We start from the raw sequence: 19,265 nt of genomic DNA, 5'->3' as shown, positions 1-19,265 counted from the left end.
GGAATTCATCACGTAAGATGTCTGGGTGTTTTACATCATAAAACATGGATATTTCATGGCATGGCACACTGTACCTATCTTCAGGGGTATCCCACAACCACTTGCAGAACAGGTAATTCTCTTCCCCAAGTATTGGCAGACCTGATAGAACAGGAAACCATACAACCAGTCCCCACACACCAAATAGGAACAGGCTTCTACTCCCGCATGTTCCCAGTACCCAAAATGAATACCCTTGGAGACCCATCCTAGATATTTCAGCACCCCTGCCCAAAATGCCTCTCACAAAGCTCCTAACTTTAGACCCTGCTTCCTGACCTCCTCCAATCCCTTTTCTATATAAAGATACATACCTAGATACTATTCCCATCATATTCGAATTCATCCGAGTTTTCTTTCTTTCTTCTTCCTCTTCTCTGTGGTTCAGTTCTTAGCCTTGCCTATTGCCCTTGCCTCAGGGTCTACCTACAGTTTACAAGCTTATGTTTATGGCCCAGCAGTCACACAGAAGCATTCTCAACATTTTTTCATTCATTTGACAATCTCCTCGTTCCAGGCACAAAGACATAGAGGAACTGCAGAGGAACCTTTACTTAGCCATTGTCATCCTTCAACAACTAGGTTTCACCATCAACTTCAAAAAATCTGCCTTCACCCCATCCCAAGTTCATGTCTTTCTGGGGTGCAGATGCCAAACAAACAGAATGATAGTGTCCCTTCCATCTCAAAAGGCTCAGGAGCTCTGCCAGAACTTTTCAGACATCCTTCTCCTGCACCTCTTGTCAGCAAGGCAGTTTTTCAGGATCCTTCGACTGATAGCTTCTACCATACATATGCTGCCTCTGGCATGACTCCATAAGAGGAAGTTTCAGTGGTTCCTTAAGTCCGTGTGGACACAACATGCACACCCTCTGAAATTTCAAATATTGCTCTTACCTTGCTTAAAGAAGGCACTTCTATGGTGGATACAGCAAATGTCCCTAAACCCAGGACTTCCCATTGACCCACTGCCCCCCACTCAAGACCTGTACACAGATGCTTCATATACAGGCTGGGGGGCTGCATTGGGCCCCCATACTGTACAAGGCCAATGACTTTCCTCTCAGGAAAAGGATCACATAAATGTAAAAGAGATGAAGGCATTGATCCTAGCCCTTCAGTCCTGTCAGTCCCTTCTCAACATGACTGTTCTCTGGTATTTGAACAAGCAGGGGGTGATTAAATCTTACCTCCTGTACAGATTACCTTTACAGGTGTGGGAGATAGGCCTCCAACTTTGGATTTCCTTGCCGGCTGTCTACATCTCTTCCAATCAGAACTCTGTGGCAGACACACTGAGCAGATCCAAAACACAGGCCCATGAATGGATGCTTCACAGGAATGTGTTTCTGGACCTAGTCCACCAGTGATGCATTTCTCAAATAGACTTGTTTGCCTCCCTTCTGAACAGACAGCTTCCAAAATGTTGTACCAAGGAACCTCATCCCTTGGCATGGAAAGTGGATGCCCTATCAATATCCTGGAAGGGGACGTTTTTATATGCATTCCCTTCAGCTCATTCCAAAAGTTATAAGGAAGATTCAGCAGAATAACCCAAAAAATCTTGCTGGTGACTCCTATTGGCCAAGACAGCATTGGTTCCCCCTTCTGCTGTACCTGTCCATGGACAATCATCACAAGTTACCTTACAGAGTGGACTTACACAACACAAGGGCTCCTTCATCCACCCACACTTGACACCTCTAAAATTGACTCTCTGGGTGATAGAGCCCTGATACCTTTTTGACACCTATTCTCAGAGGGCGTGCTTCAAGTCCTGCAAGAGGCCAGAAAACCCAATACCAGGAAATCTTACCTCTCCAAATGGAAATGGTGTGTCTCTTGTAACCTGGACCCACCAACAGTGGCTCTCTCTCTCTGGTGCTTTCATACTTGTGTCAGTTGCTCAATTCTGGCTTAGCTTATTCATGTCTAAAAGCACACCTGTCAGCCATTTCTGCATGTTTGCCCCCCTTTAGCTTCTAGATTTGTGGCGAAACAGTTCCACAAAGGCATCCTCTACATTAGACCTTTCAGGAGACCTGTGAACCCTCCCTGGGACCTAAATTTTGTGGTAGAGAAACTGACTCGTGCACCCTCTCAAACTCAGGAACCCCACACAGCCTTCCTGAAGACACTGGAGGGTATAAATGTATCTCCAAACACCATCATATTGGGTGACTTCAACTACCCGAATATAGACTGGGAACATTACTCAAGCCCTAACTTTCTAGCCCAACGGTTCCTGGAGTTCATAAATTCAAATGCCATGGAACAGCTAGTCACTGTTCCCACGAGAGGAGAAAATATACTAGATCTCATTGTCACAAACATGGGGACAAAATGCTCCACACCGGAAGTATATCCCTCATTGGTGAGATCTGATCATAAACTAATCTCACTGGAAATCCACATCCCGCCCCCACCCCAAACAAAAAGACCATAGTGAAGAACTTCTAAAGCAAACTTCACACTACTCAAGACTGGTGTGGTATCCTTCAAGGCCCCTGAGCCAGTGGAAACCACAACCCAAGCTGCGAAGCCCTTACAAATGCCTTCTATGAACACCTCCAGGACTGCATGGATCAGGCAATCCCAAATAAAACCAAGACTCTTTCCACAAAGGGCAAACGTCCAGTCTGGTGGACCCCAGCCATTAACAAACTTTACAATAAGAGGAGAAAGCTATTACATGATAGAACAAAATCCATAAAAGGGAAGTCACCCTGATCATTATTAGTAAAAAATACGAGCACTCATAAAATCAACTAAGGCCAATTTTGAGAGAAAAATTGCCATGGATTCAAAGGACAATCATAAGGCCTTTTTCAGCTATGTTAGGAACCTGGGTGGAAACTCCCAGATATGCTCAGAATTAGTCCAAAATGATACAAAAATCACTGAACCCACAGACATTGCCAACATACTGGCAGACAGGTTCAGTGCAAACTTCACCCCCCTCTCCCCCCTAAAGGAGAGATAACTATCCCAGCCGAGTGTAGCCTCCCGGACATCTCAAATGCGCAGGTGAAAGCTGCTCTCTAAAGCTAAAACACAGCATCAATGGGACCGGATGGTGTCCCCGGCTGTGTGCTACATGAGCTAAATGAGGAATTAAACCCGCACATAAGGCAGCTGTTTAATCTCAGCCTTACCACAGGATACGTGCCCAAGGAGTGGCGTACGGCAACTGTTGTCCCACTCCACAAAGGTGGCACCTCTACAGACCCTGGTAATTACCGCCCCATAAGCTTAACAAGTCTAGTCTGCAAAGCTATGGAGAGGATCATAATGGAGCTCATAAACAAAGATATAGGGGACCTGCAGACATTGGACCCAACCCAGTTTGGCTTTGCAAGGGAAGATCATGCCTTTTGAACTTGGTTGACTTCTTCGAAACAGTCACCAAGGCCATTGATGAGGGAAAGGCAGTCCATACAGCCTACCTTGACCTTGCAAAGGCTTTCGACACAATACCCCACTCGGTATTGTAGAAAACTTACCAGCTTAAATGTAAACCCATATGTCACAAGATGGGTTGCAAACTGGCTTAAGGACAGAACCCACAGGGTTAGAGTTGCTGGCGCTGTGTCAGACTCCAAGCCGGTCACAAGTGGTGTCCCACAGGGCTCGGTCCTTGGCCCCCTATTGTTTGGCATCTACTTCTCAGAAGTACAGGCCAACATAGGAGGACTTTGGCTGACAAAGTTTGCAGACGACTGCAAACTGGGCACCATAGTGGAAAGTGCATCAGACACGGATATCCTTCAGAAGGGACTCACAGAAACAGATAGCTGGTGCCAGAGCCATGGCCTGAAGTTAAATGCCAAAAAATGTATAGTCATACCCTTCGGGAAAAACAAGGTAACCCCAAGCTACCATATAGGTGGCAATCCGCTAAGCACAGAAGAGGTTATCAGGGACCTGGGGACCCAGGTTGACAGTGGCCTTTCTTTTGACACTCACATTGCTAAAGTGGTTAGAAAGACCTTTTACATTGCCCACCTGATCATGAAGGGATTCACATCCAGATCTAGTGAGGTTATTGTTCCCCTGTACTCTTCACTTATCAGACCAATGATCGAGTACAATGCCCCATTCGGGAATTATCTCACCCGACATCTGCAGCAATTGGAGAGACCCCAAAAGTTCCTCACCAAAAGGATAAAGGGACTCCAGAATCTGTCATATTCTGCCAGATTGAAGAAACTCCAGCTCTATTCAGTCGCATACCGTCTGCTCAGAGGTGACATGTGCCTGACATACAAGGCCATGTCCAACCCGGAATTAATGGACATGCTCCACCTCAAAAAATCCAAATCCACCAAAGCCACTAGAGCAAGCGACTTAAACCTTAGCACGGATATAAATAGGACGTGCTGGAGGGATAGATTTATCACTCAGAGACTCCCTATGCTGTGGAATAAAATCCCGGTCCATGTGAGGCAGAGCACCTCGCTGACTCTGTTCAAGAGAAATCTAGACCTGTGGATGGGAGATCGTAGGTTTATCCCGGGAATCATCTCTGTGTCACTGCTGGACAGAGGCACAACAAACTAATGGGCACAGTATTTTTTCATATAAGGGGTGGCGTAAGCCACAAAAATTTGGGCTAGGCTTATAAATGCCTTAGGGCAGATAGCCTAGTATAAACCTATGAACCTATGAACCTATGAACCTTTGAGCCAGCTTCCTCTAGCTCCTTAAAACACTGCACCTGGAAAACTGTCTTTCTGCTTGCCTTAACATTTGCCAGAAGGGTCTCTGAGCTCCTGGCAATTATGGCTTCTTCCCCCTTTTTGATCTTCCACAAAGACAGAGTTTTCCTTCGCACCAACCTCACCATTATGCCCAAAGTAGTTAATGAGCTGTCCTTAAACCAGGCTATCCATTTACCAACCATTTCACCTTCTCCCCAAAACACTAGTGAGAAGATTTTGCAATCACTTGATGTCCATAGACAACTCAGATTTACCTTTTACAAAAGAAAATCTATTAGGAAATCAGACAAGTTATTTGTCCCATTCCACCCCAGGGCTCTGGGATTTCCAGTGTTCAAACAAACCATCTGTAACTGGATTTCCAAAACCATTACCTTCTGCTATGCTTACCATGGAACACCCCCTCCCTGCTAGGCCAAAGTTCATTCTACCAGAGCAGTGGCCCCCTCTCATGAATTTCTCAAAGGATTAGACACCAACTTTATCCTAGAAGCAGCTACCTAGACCTCTGTCCACACATTTACCAAACATTACAAACTGGATTCCATCTCCAGATCTAAGGCTGGGTTTGCCAGGGCCATTCTTCATGGCTTCCTGTAGAATTCATCAGCTAACACGACATCCCTTTCTGCATGAGCTTTGGTACTCTCCCTCACGTAAAAAATACTGCAACAGATGAATAGAAGGACATAGAATAGTTGTGTAAGAACTTATCATAACAATAGTTCTCCTTCTCTTCTCTGTTGGACTATTCTGTCCTACCCCCTTCCTCACTTCTCATGGTTCTTGAATGTACTGACTCTCTTTTCCTTGGACTGTCTCACCTCATGGGCCTTCAGTTCTGAGGATAGTGCACTCGTACATCATCTTTATGGCCTTGGCCCAATAGCTGCCTATGTCAAACGTACTGCACACCTTACAGTAGTAAAAGACTTTGGTATACTGGCAGACATCAGGTTGCCTGGGCAGGCAACTCCTCCATGTAAAGGATACTGCAATAGAGAAGAGAAGAGAAGAGAAGAGAAGGGAAGAGAAGGGAAGGGAAGGGAAGAGAAGGGAAGAGAAGGGAAGAGAAGGGAAGAGAAGAGAATGGAAGAGAAGAGAAGAAAAGAGAAGAGAAGAGAAGAGAAGAGACGAGAAGAGAAGAGAAGAGAAGGGAAGGGAAGAGAAGGGAAGGGAAGGGAAGAGAAGAGAAGAGAAGGGAAGGGAAGAGAAGAGAAGAGAACAGAAGCGAAGCGCAGGGAAGAGAAGAGAAGAGAAGCCAAGAGAAGAGAAGAGAAGTGAAGGGAAGAGAAGAGAAGAGAAGGGAAGGAAGGAAGGAAGAGAAGAGAAGGTAAGGGAAGAGAAGAGAAGAGAAGAGAAGAGAAGAGAAGAGAAGAGAAGAGAAGAGAAGAGAAGAGAAGAGAAGAGAAGGGAAGGGAAGAGAAGAGAAGAGAAGGGAAGGGAAGGGAAGAGAAGAGAAGAGAAGAGAAGGGAAGGGAAGAGAAGAGAAGAGAAGGAAGGGAAGGGAAGGAAGAGAAGAGAAGGGAAGGGAAGGAAGAGAAGAGAAGAGAAGAAAAGAGAAGAGAAGAGAAGAGAAGGAAAGAGAAGAGAAGAGAAGAGAAGAGAAGAGAAGGGAAGGGAAGGGAAGGGAAGAGAAGAGAAGAGAAGAGAAGAGAAGAGAAGAGAAGAGAAGAGAAGAGAAGAGAAGAGAAGAGAAGGGAAGGGAAGGGAAGAGAAGAGAAGAGAAGAGAAGGGAAGGGAAGGGAAGAGAAGAGAAGAGAAGAGGGAAGGGAAGAGAAGAGAAGAGAAGAGAAGGAAGAGAAGGGAAGAGAAGAGAAGGGAAGGGAAGGGAAGAGAAGAGAAGAGAAGAGAAGAGAAGAGAAGAGAAGAGAAGGGAAGAGAAGGGAAGGGAAAAGAAGAGAAGGGAAGGGAAGGGAAGAGAAGAGAAGAGAAGAGAAGGGAAGAGAAGAGAAGAGAAGAGAAGAGAAGAGAAGAGAAGGGAAGGGAAGAGAAGAGAAGAGAAGAGAAGAGAAGAGAAGAGAAGGGAAGGGAAGGGAAGGGAAGAGAAGAGAAGAGAAGAGAAGAGAAGAGAAGAGAAGAGAAGAGAAGAGAAGAGAAGAGAAGAGAAGGGAAGAGAAGAGAAGAGAAGGAAGAGAAGGAAGGGAAGGGAAGGGAAGAGAAGAGAAGAGAAGAGAAGAGAAGAGAAGAGAAGAGAAGAGAAGAGAAGGGAAGGGAAGAGAAGAGAATGGAAGAGAAGAGAAGAGAAGGGAAGGGAAGAGAAGAGAAGAGAAGAGAAGAGAAGAGAAGAGAAGAGAAGAGAAGAGAAGAGAAGAGAAGAGAAGAGAAGAGAAGAGAAGAGAAGGGAAGGGAAGGGAAGGGAAGAGAAGGACGTTTATCATTATGGTTAAGTTCTTAGACAACTATTCTTTCTTTAGGTTGTATATGGGCTTAGCCATCAAATGTGACACAACAACGTATATAGTTTTTCAAATGGTTCAATTCTTTTTAAGGTTTATGATTTTTTTTATAAGTGTGTTTTTAGTGGTATTCTTGTAGAGAACATTGCCAGTTAGGAGAAAGCAAACCATTGCAGAAACAGACAATAAAACAAGAGACATAAGCCCAATAGCTGTCTATGTCAAATGTACTGCACACCTTACAGTAGTAAAAGACTTTGGTATACTGGCAGACATCAGGTTGCCTGGGCAGACAACTCCTCCATGTAAAGGATACTGCAATAGAGAAGAGAAGAGAAGAGAAGAGAAGAGAAGAGAAGAGAAGAGAAGAGAAGAGAAGAGAAGGGAAGGGAAGAGAAGGGAAGAGAAGAGAATGGAAGAGAAGAGAAGAGAAGAGAAGAGAAGGAAGGGAAGAGAAGAGAAGAGAAGAGAAGGGAAGGGAAGGGAAGAGAAGAGAAGAGAAGGGAAGGGAAGGGAAGAGAAGAGAAGAGAAGGGAAGGGAAGGGAAGATAAGAGAAGGGAAGGGAAGAGAAGAGAAGAGAAGAGAAGAGAAGGGAAGGGAAGGGAAGAGAAGAGAAGGGAAGAGAAGAGAAGAGAAGAGAAGAGAAGAGAAGGGAAGAGAAGAGAAGAGAAGAGAAGAGAAGAGAAGAGAAGGGAAGAGAAGAGAAGAGAAGAGAAGAGAAGAGAAGAGAAGAGAAGAGAAGAGAAGAGAAGGGAAGGGAAGAGAAGAGAAGGGAAGGGAAGAGAAGAGAAGAGAAGAGAAGGGAAGGGAAGAGAAGAGAAGGGAAGAGAAGAGAAGAGAAGGGAAGGGAAGAGAAGGGAAGGGAAGAGAAGAGAAGGGAAGAGAAGAGAAGAGAAGGGAAGGGAAGGGAAGAGAAGGGAAGAGAAGAGAAGAGAAGAGAAGAGAAGAGAAGAGAAGAGAAGAGAAGAGAAGAGAAGAGAAGAGAAGAGAAGGGAAGAGAAGGAAGGGAAGGGAAGGAAGGAAGGGAAGAGAAGAGAAGAGAAGAGAAGAGAAGAGAAGAGAAGAGAAGAGAAGAGAAGGGAAGAGAAGAGAAGGGAAGGGAAGAGAAGAGAAGGAAGGGAAGAGAAGAGAAGGGAAGGGAAGAGAAGAGAAGAGAAGAGAAGAGAAGAGAAGGGAAGGGAAGGGAAGAGAAGAGAAGAGAAGAGAAGGGAAGAGAAGAGAAGAGAAGAGAAGAGAAGAGAAGAGAAGAGAAGGGAAGAGAAGGGAAAGAGGAAGAGATGAGAAGAGATGGGAAGAGAAGAGAAGAGAAGAGAAGAGAAGGGAAGAGAAGAGAAGAGAAGGGAAGGGAAGGGAAGAGAAGAGAAGAGAAGAGAAGAGAAGAGAAGAGAAGGGAAGGGAAGAGAAGAGAAGGGAAGGGAAGAGAAGGATGTTTATCATTATGTTTAAGTTCTTAGACAACTATTTTTTCTTTAGGTTGTATATGGGCTTAGCCATCAAATGTGACACGACAACGTATATAGTTTTTCAAATGGTTCAATTCTTTTTAAGGTTTATGATTTTTTTATAAGTGTGTTTTTAGTAGTATTTTTGTAGAGAACATTGCCAGTTAGGAGAAAGCAAACCATTGCAGAAACAGACAATAAAACAAGAGACATAAGCAGCTGAGTGGGTGTGGCAAATTGGAATACAAAGAATTAAAGACTATAAAAAAATGATAAGGACACTTTTCTCATTAATAAAAAGATGTTAAATACTTTAGTAGCATGATGTGGAATGTTATGATATGGGATCTCTATGACCTAGTGAATATTATTAAAAGACATGGGGTTTAAAAGTTATTAAGATGGAAGAAGTCCATACATCCTTATTATGGAAACATTATAGAAACACACATTTAAAAAGTAGCTGGTTCACCAGGATCATACCCAATTAGAGTTATGTTATTCACTGGTATACAACATTCAAATATCAACTGAAAGTTAAACAGTAACCTCATGTGGCAGTGCGACATACAGTGGTAATACAAATAGGACAAGTACAGTCAAGAGTGAGAGCTCACATATACATGACTGACCAGAGCACAAATCCTTACCCAAACATGTAAGGATCACCACTGGCTGAAGCATATTTGACATAGAAACTGTCCATGACATATCGAGAGTAAATATAGTTTATAAGTAGAACTATGCAGGGGTTATATGACACTGCTACATCAATCATAATCATGGTATCAGCAGACACACTGGTAGGTGGCACCAGTCACATATATATATTGCACTACAGCACATACACACAACTGCGGTGGTGGTGCTGCGGTAGCGTTGTCACCTCACAGTTAGACGTTGCCCGTTCGATTCTCAGTTAGAGTGTCTTCTGTCTGTCGACATGCGTGGATGGGCGTTCCTTTGTTGAAGGTTGTGGATTAGGCCCGGCAAGCCAGCATGTAAAAATCAACTGCCAATCATTAGCGGACCGGAGTTCCGCTGTGGCGACCCCTAACCGGGAAAAGCCGAAAGACTACAGCACATACACACATGTAAGGTACACATGTCAGTACAGCATCAATCATATCCATTGCATAAGAATAAATGAAGGTATGCAGGAGGTGCATGGCAGTGCTGCAGCAATCATATATACTGTTTCAAAGACATGCATGCACGCATGTTACACAAGGTACTACTGCATCAGCCACATGAGCAATCAGAATTCTTGCAAATATGCAAGTGACAAATGGGTCTAAGGGACCCACCACATGTATTGTTAAAGAATACATGCACACATGTAGATGACACATGGCACTGTTGCATCAGTCGGGATACATGCGTGCGTACATGCTTGAGACACATGGCAATGCTCCATTAGTGATATATATTATATAAAAATATATACAGACATGCAGGTGACACATGCCACTACTGCATCAGTCAAATACACTGTATCAGAATACATGCATACATTCAGGAGACATATGGGTTTGAAGGATCATCCACATACATGGTTCCATAATACTAGAGGCATGCAGGTGACATATGGCCTTGCTGCATTAGTCATATAAATGTATCAGAATGCATGCAGACATGCTGGAGACAAGGCAACCTACTTTTCATTAACAGGATAAGAAGTAATCTGATGGCTTTATGGGATAAGTGAGTTAAAGCGAGACACATTTCCTATTACTAGGGAATATTAAATGTGTTTAGACAAATCTTTGAATTTTGCACAGTAAAATTTGATTTTGTCAAAACTGTAAAGTGTATGGGGTAAGGAAACTTTCCCATTACAACCAGGGTAGCATGCTTTTCATAGTAATATAATATCCTTCTCACCAAGCTAAGTAATGAGAAAGTCACAGTCAGTTGTTTATCAATGGCCAGGATCCACACAATATGCATGCACTGAGGCTACTGGACCAAAAGTATCAGTATGACTCAGTCATAGTCCATGTGGTTGTTTATGACCTAAGAAGAACCTCCCAAAACTATATGAAGGAAGACATCAAGGAACTTCTGAAAATGAAGTATCACATTGTCATCTACCCTGAATTTGCAGAAGAGTCATGAGATAGAATATGCCTGGACAGTGAGATGATTCTTCACTATGAAGCCTCACCGCAGAATGCCATACATCCAGTGAAACACTGCAAAATACATCACATATGATACACTGAAACTCTCAAAGGCACATTGCATGACACATCCTTGGAATAACCAATGGAAAACCTATTGATTAGCTCATGGATACTATGCTTATAAAGCATAACTTAGTCAGTAATCCTACCCCTTGGGTGTGTGTCTTGGACTCTTGCATGTGTGCATCTGTAACTCATTTTTGTGATGTGTTCCTTTGCAATTGTGAAACAGATGCTGGTTGACTCTTCTGAAACTATTTTGTTTCTTTTTTTTTTTTTTTTTACTGTGAGTTAGTGTCTGATACTCATTGTGAAAAGCCCATTCACGAGAAAACATAGCCTGCACAGGTTTCAGTATGTCACATACAGTACTATATGTATTACTTATTCTATGTGGCTCTGACTGTTGTGTGCTACCAAGATACACTTGTCTGCTTAATACATTGTCAGCTTGCCTGTGCTGCCATCCATCTTTGCCTGTATAACTGTCTGTCTTTAGTTGAGGGGAGGTTGTTCATCTGCACTACTGCCTCTGCTCCAATAAGTGTGGAGTTGGGGGTTGTTGATCTGCACCACTGGCTTTGCTTCCTTGTGGGAGAGGGGTGTTCATCTCCACTGTTGGCCCTGATTCCATGGCAGGTATCTGTCTGCACTACTAGCTGTTCTTCCTTGGGACTGGGGTTTCAAATCTGTACTACTTGCTCCACTTCTTTGAGGGTGGGGGTTGTTCATCAAAGCTTCTGATACTGCTTTCTTGGGGAAAAGGTTTGTCCACTTGCACTGCTGGCTCTGCTACCATGGAGTGCACTCACTACCATTGTTTTCCTGTTCAGTCCTGTCTCTCTTATGCTTTGATGAAGGAAGCTGTGGTGCTGAAAGCACCAGTTTGGCTCTCTTATGAAATTATAGCACTGGAATGCCAAGTGTTAACAAGCAAAAAAAAAAGACTGAAAATTCAGAAAAACAGAGAATCTTTTTTTTTTTTTTACAGAGTGCAAAACTGTCTGCATCCCTGAAGTGGAAGGAAGTCCCCCATACCCCCTGAACTCACAGAGTAGAGTGACTTTTCTGAAAATGTACATTTTCTATGTTTCTGGAGTCACTTTAGTGGGTTCTGACAATTCAGATCATTACCTACTGAGTTCACATGATTGTCTATCCATAGCCTGGGCATCATGCTACTTGCGGATCATGCTGTGTATTATAACACACATATAACAGATCACACTCAATGTGATGATGTGAGGTAGTGCCAGCTATGCCAGAGAGAAGTAGGGGAGTGGATCTGTAGCATCTGCTAGCATAGCTAGATGGAGATTTGTAAAGAATTATATGAAATTTGTATATTAAGCTGATTTGTACAGATTTTTGTGTTGAAAAATGTATTGGTAAAGCTAATTGTGTTAAAGAAATGTACCAGCAGTGTGTCCTGCCGGACAGAACAGAAATATACCTGTATGTCAGACTCTGTTGTAACTGTTGAAATTAATATATTGTAACAGAGGATACTGGAAAAGAAAAGGTTAATCTCAGTCCAGTTAATTTTGAAAAATAATCTGAAATTAAATTATCTGGTTTAAGCCATAACGATTGTATTTTACAGTTTTGATTGCAACCAGAGACAAAATGTCTGTGAAAATTAGGACTAGGAATCCTACTATATTGACAATAGGGTGAACTAATTGCTACCCTGGAAGGGTGGAAGTTTATGAAATGCTATAACATATCTTAGCAAAGCTCCATGTCTGTGTGCGTGTGTGTGTGTGTGTGTGTGTGTGTGTGTGTGTGTGTGTGTGTGTGTATGGTAACAGATTAACTTCAGAATCTCAAAATTCTGAAACATCAACTGCCATATGATCGAGACCATATGATCGTTGTTTTGGAATAGCAAAATTCCGAAACAAATCCAAAATAATAAAAAACAAACAAAAAAAAAAAAAAACAACTGTTTAAACATTTCTGCAGTGGGGCAAGCCCTCCTGGACCCCCCACACCCCAATACATAAATATACCAACTCCGAGATCGCACTACAGCAAGGAAAAGGGACAGCTCCCATTCCATGCTGTATGCAGATCTCCGTTCAGAATGTTGACATTCTAAAACTTTGATCATATGGTCTTGACCATATGAATTTCGAGGTTTTAGGATTTCAAGATTCTGAAGGGAACCCATGGTAACACATATGTGCAAGATTCTGGCTCAGTTTCTAGTAAAGGGGGTAGTCTGGGAACTAAAAATCAGGTGACCAGATGTTTGTGATGCCATTCTGTAATCCATCACTGAAAAGATGTTTTAATACTAGATGAGACAAAAGTTTCAGGGCAGTCTGTTTGTGAAACCTGACAAGAAGGAAGACCACTCACCCACTTCATCTTGGTTTGCTCTAAGTGAACTAGGAGACAGTAATTCTTTAATCAGTCAGGAAAATATAGTGAGATTAAATAAGTATTGTTTGTCAGTATCTGTATGAACCTTTCCATCTGTGTTATTTTTAATATTTCCTGTGATTGAAACTCTGGTGTTTATTTTAAATAGATATTCACAAAAAATAAAATATTTAGTATTTTCATGATTTTATTATTATTTATTTTTAAATATATTAAACTTTTCATTGTGGTGAGTCTTTTAGAGAATATTTTAACCTGCAACAGAACTTATGTTTATTTGATGACACTTTGGCCGCTCCTGAAATTCCTGCTGCATTAGTTAAATACTACCATTTGTATTAGTATTAAGTTTACTCAGTATAATAGGGTTCCCCTTGTAAGATCCTTGGAGTTTTCTGGTGGCAGTACCTACGAGGGGGCATAGCTGGTAAATCTATGCCAGCCTTTCCCAGATGTGTGTGTGTGTGTGTGTGTGTGTGTGTGTGTGTGTGTGTGTGTGTGTGTGTGTGTGTGTGTGTGTGTGTGTGTGAAAATCAAATCTCAAAGAGTGGGTGTGTCAGCTACTTGGAGAAGGGACACAGAGCACTGGTTTCACAAAGAGGGTGGTAGACAACTTGGCTTGGAACACTTGGCTAAGGACTCAACTCTACAGCTGTGTCAGTGGGGAGTCTTATCAGGGCTTGGTGAGAGACAGGGAAATCCAGCCGCAGAATGGGAGTGTGTTCTCTGTGCACTTAAGAGAAACTGAGCTTGGTGCAGAGAGCTACATCTAGAAATAGTGTGTATATCTATTTTTTTCCAGGTGAATGTCTCTTACTGGTGTCAGTGGTGAAGACTGAGGCTCCTTGATTACTGGCCCAGAGCAGGGATGTCACATATTGGTGATCAGTGGTATTGATATTAAATGAATTTCAGTAGCCTGTAGGCATTTGTCACTAAAGGTGTGTGTACTCTCAGCAGCCACAAGGAAAAACATACAGAGTTTCATTTTCACAACAGTTTTATTTATTTCTGTTAGTTTAGTTTAGCCAGGAAAATCTGGCAAAGATGTCAGCAGAGGATTATTTCAAGCTGACAAAGAACCATCTGGCCAAGGTGTGAGAAGCTAAAGGACTGGTGCATGTCAACTTGAATAAAGAGGAAATGATTTCAGCTTTCATCACAGCTGTAGCCCAAACAAGCAACCAGGAAAATAAGCATATTGGTGATGGGGATTTGCAGCCCTCAGAATTAGGATAGTTCACCTTTTCCTCAGGGGACTTAAAAACCCATCTGGAGTTGAAGAGACTTGAACTGGAGAACAAACATTTGGAATTAGAATCAGAGGAGAAACTGTGGCAAGTAAAACAGATTGAATTAAAATCAGCAAAGAGACTGTGGTGTTTGGAGGTTGAAGAAAATGAGATGCTGCGACATTTGGAAGCAGAAGAAAATGAGAAGCAGCACCAACATGAGAGGGAGATGCTGACTCTTTGCCAGGGGTATGGAGGTACTGGGAAGGGAATAACCAAACTATAGAAGGAATAAAGGTCACTAAATTTCTTCCAAAGTTTACAAAGGGTGATAATTTTGATAATTTTATTCATATATTTGAAAGAGTACGTAAACAGTATAATGTTGAACAAGGGCTCTGGGTATGGTTCCTGACCCCCTTACTCCATGGTAAACTTGCAACTGCTGTTTCTAAATTGTCTGATAATGATTGGTTAAAATATGATAAAGTTAAACAATGTTTATTGGAATGTTTTAAATTAACACGAAGTTTACAGAAAAAACAATCACGAGCATGGACACAAGGTGGATGAAAGTGTATGTAATTATACTGCTGAATCAAGCACTTATTTTCATAGAGGGTGAGTGGGTGTTCAGGTCACCACTTTTGAAAGTTTGTTAGATCTCTTGGTGAGGGAACAAGCCGTTAGCACTTTGACTGAGGACATGATAATCTGGTTGGCAGAACAGGAGTAAAACTCTGCAATTGAGATGAGGAGAAAAAGGGGATCTCTACTTAGCAAGCATGACATCACTGCACAAGAATGGGATACCCAGTGCTACACATGGATATAAGGGAGCCCATATTGGGCAGCCTGAATCAGTCCAACAGAATCCACTAGTAACATGGGAAGCCACTAGCTCAAGTACATAGCCGGGATCAAGGTTTAGATGTTTTAAATGTAACCAGTGGGGCCATGTAGTGTACAGATGTCCACAGAAGCAAGGTGGAGAACAAAAGGTGAGGGAACCAGAAAGTGGGAATAACAGTATACCAGTGGAAGTTGTCTGGAGACAATAATGGTATCAGACTATCACCAGAGTCTATATCCCATCTTAGAGGATTGAAAATAGGCCACTTCAAAGAAAGACACAGCCTCTGATATAACCATCATTAAGCCTGCAGTAGTTAAAGAAGATCAGTACTTGCTTGGACAGTCCACTCCATTCAGAGCTTTAGGAGGGACCCTATTCCAAATACCTTTGTTTGGGTTCACCTTGATTGGGAGGGTGGAAAAGGAAGAAATCAAGTAGGTGTGTTTGAGGATATCCCTGCAGATATCCTGATAGGGAATGCTTTTGATACTGCAGTAACTTGTGTGCATACACACAATTAGGCTTGGAGACAGGCATGTGTGTCTGGTAGCCTGGGGGAGACCCAGACAGACCCCACGCCTAAATCCTGGGCTGGTGAGGTGGATATTTCAGGGAGAGACCTACCCTGTAGCAGTGAGCCTGAAAGTGAGCCACAGCTGCTGGTAGGTATTGATATCCCCTTGGATACAGTGACTGCAAGGGCAGAAGTGAGTGGTTTTACCCAGGCTGACAGTAAGGCACTGCTGTCAGAAGATACCAGACTTCCTGTGCAAGGGGAGCTGGGAAGGGTCACAAAGAGAGAGTTGAGACAGTCTCTGCTCTTGGACCTGCACTAAGAGGCTTGAGGGAGGTAGCTATAGAGGCACCTGATTCTCAAGAAAAACTGGAAGAAAGGGTTACTCTATAGAGAGTAGATCTCTGAGGGAGCGCTAGAGGGTGAGTTAAAGAAACAGTTGGTAGTACCTAGGGCCTATTGTCTGGCACTTCTAACCATAGCAAATGCATTCCTTTTGTGGGTCATTTGGGCATAGTATACCAAGAGCCATATTATGCAGAACATTTATTGGCCTGGGATTGAAAGGGATGTAACAGGGTGCTGCAGGACCTGTGAGCAGTGCCAAAAAGTAGGCAAGGCAGAAGACAAGGTCAAATCTCCTTTGATGCCTTTGCCAATGATTGCAGAGCCATTTCAGAGGGTAGCTATGGATATTGTAGGGCCTTTAAGTACCCCGAGTTCCATATGGCAGAAGTATATCCTGGTGGTAGCAGATTATGATACTAGATACTGTGAGGTGGTGACTCTCTCTTCCATTGAGGCAGAAAAGGTAGCAAATGCTTTGTTAGAGATTTTAAGCAGAGTAGGTTTCCTGAGAGAAATACTGACTGGCAGAGATGTCAATTTCATGTCAGACCTGCTGGCTTGTCTGTTGGAGCTTTGTGAGGTGAAGCCCCTAAAGACCACCCCACCACTTCCAGACTAATGGTCTCATGCAGAGGTTAAAGTCAGCACTAAAGACCATGCCACAGGCATTTGCAGACCAGTTTAAGAGAGAGTGGGACAACTATTTGCCACATATGCTGTTTGTATACAGAAAAGTACCACAGGAATCCACAGGTTTTTCACCCTTTGAGTTGCTGCATGGGCATAGGTCGAGGGGACCTTTAGATTTAATTTGTGATGAGTGGGAGGGTGAGCATGAATCCCACAAGGTGTCTGTTGTGACATATGTTGTAAATCTCAGGACAAGGCATAAAAACTCATGGGCTTGGCCCAGGAAAACTTGGCAGGAGGCCAACAGCAGGAAAAGGGTCTGGTATGACAGGAATGCTTGAGCCTGAGAGTATGCTGTCAGACAGCAAGTTATGGTTCTCATTCCTGTCAGACATAATAAGCTGCAGGCAGCTTAAGAGGGACTCTTTGAAGTGGCAAATAATGTTAGTGATGGTAACTATATGGTAAACCTGCTAGGCAGGAAGCAGGGGCAAAATCTGTACCATTTTAACACGAACAAGGCTCAGCATGATAGGGAAGCCCTTTTTGTTAAGTATTTGCAGTAGGTAGTAGGAAGAGTCAAGGGAGGATCTATGGCTACATTGAGCCAGACAGCAAAATTCCAAATTACTAAGGTGGAAATTAGGGCTGCAGGCATATGACATGACAATGCAACACTGTAGTGATTCCCCAAACCAAAACCTCTGCAAGGACTGCAGGTGCACAGGCTCAAAAGGCAATATCAAAAAACAAAACAGCCAGCACTCAAGTGGAGTGAATATCTAGTTTTAATGTACAAAAACAGACCGGTTTTGGCCCACATGCCTTTTTCAATTACTTCAACTGTAGTGATGTCAGCAATGCCATTCCAGATATATTCTTAAGACAATGTATGGGTTAATGCTTTCCCTGACAGCTCATGTCACTCAAGCAATGTTTCTCCAGGGTCACTTGAGAAACTAGCTTGAGTCTTCAAAGGGGGAAGAGATGTGACAATGTGAGGTAGTGCCAGCTATGCCACAGAGAAATAAGGCAGTGCATGTGTAACATATTGCCAGCACAGCTAGCTGAAGTTTTGTAAAGAATTATATGCCATTTGTATATCAAGCTGATTTGTACAGATGATTGGTTTGAAAACTGGATTTGTAAAGCTGCTTGTGTTAAAAAATGTACCAACAGTGGGTCCTGCTGGACAGAACAGAAATACACCTATATATCAGACTGTATTGTAACTGTTAAAATAAATATATTGTAACACAGGATACTGGAAGAGAAGAGTTTAATCATATTCCAGCTAATTTTGAAAAATAGTCTGAAATTAAGTTACTTAGTTTAGGCCATAAAGATTGTATCTTACAGTTCTGATTGCCTCCAGAGAAAAAAAATGTCTGTGGAAACTAGGACTAGGAATCCTACTGTATTTTCCTTAAGGGCGAACTAATTGCTACCTTGGAAGTGTGGAATTTTTTGAAATGGTTTTATAGCTTCCAGATGCTATAACACATCTTAGCAAAGCTCTATCTGTATGTATGGTAACAGATATGGGCAGGATTCTGGCTCAGTTTCTAGTAAAAGGGGTAATGTGGGAACTAGAAGTCAGGTGATGAAATGTATGTGATGTTATTCTGTAATCCAGCACTGAAATGGTGTTTTAATACTAGATGAGACAGAAATCTCAGGGACGTCTATTTGTGAAACCTGAGAAGAAGAAAAAACACTCACCCACTTCATCTTGCCTTGCTCTAATAAGTGAAATAAGGGACAGTAATTCTTTAATCATTCAGGAAAATATAGTGAGATTAGTTAATTATTGTTTTTCTGTATGTATGTGAACCTGTCCATCTGTGTTATATTTAATATTTCCTGTGTCTGAAACTCTGCTGTTTATTTAAATAGATACTCAGCATTTTCATGTTCTTTTTATTATTTATTATTAAACATATTTAAATGTTTCATTGTGGCTGGTCTTTTTGAGAATATTTTAACTTTCCCGGGTGCTCTGCTCATACTTATTTGGTGACACTGTGGCTGCTTCTGAAAGTCTTGCCATGTTGATCAAACAATACCACCTGTATTAGTATTAATTTTACTCAATATAATTGGGTACCCTTATAAGAGACTTAGAGTAGCTGGCTTTGGAATGTTCTTATGGCAGTATCTACCTTATAGTCTGGGCAGAGGGGGCATGACTGGTAAATTTGTGTCAGCCTTTCCCAGGTGTGTGTGTGTGTGTGTGTGTGTGTGTGTGTGTGTGTGTGTGTGTGTGTGTGTGTGTGTGTGTGTGTGTCAGATACTTGGAGCAGGGACACAGAGCACTGGTTTCACAGAGAGGGTCATGGAGGACATGTCTTGGAACACTTGGCTGAGGACTCAACTCTACAGCTTTGTCAGTGTGGAGTCTTATTTGGAGTCTGGTGAGAGAGATGAAAACCTAGCAGCCCCAGGATGGGAGTATGCTCCCTGTTTGCTCTTAAGGGAAATTGAGCTTGGTGCAGAGAGCTGCATCTGC

Source organism: Protopterus annectens, chromosome 2.part1, assembly GCF_019279795.1.
Source record: "Protopterus annectens isolate FY-2018-M chromosome 2.part1, PAN1.0, whole genome shotgun sequence".
Lineage (NCBI taxonomy): Eukaryota > Metazoa > Chordata > Ceratodontiformes > Protopteridae > Protopterus > Protopterus annectens.
The sequence above is the reverse complement of the archived record's forward strand: the minus strand, read 5'-3'. Positions refer to the sequence as shown.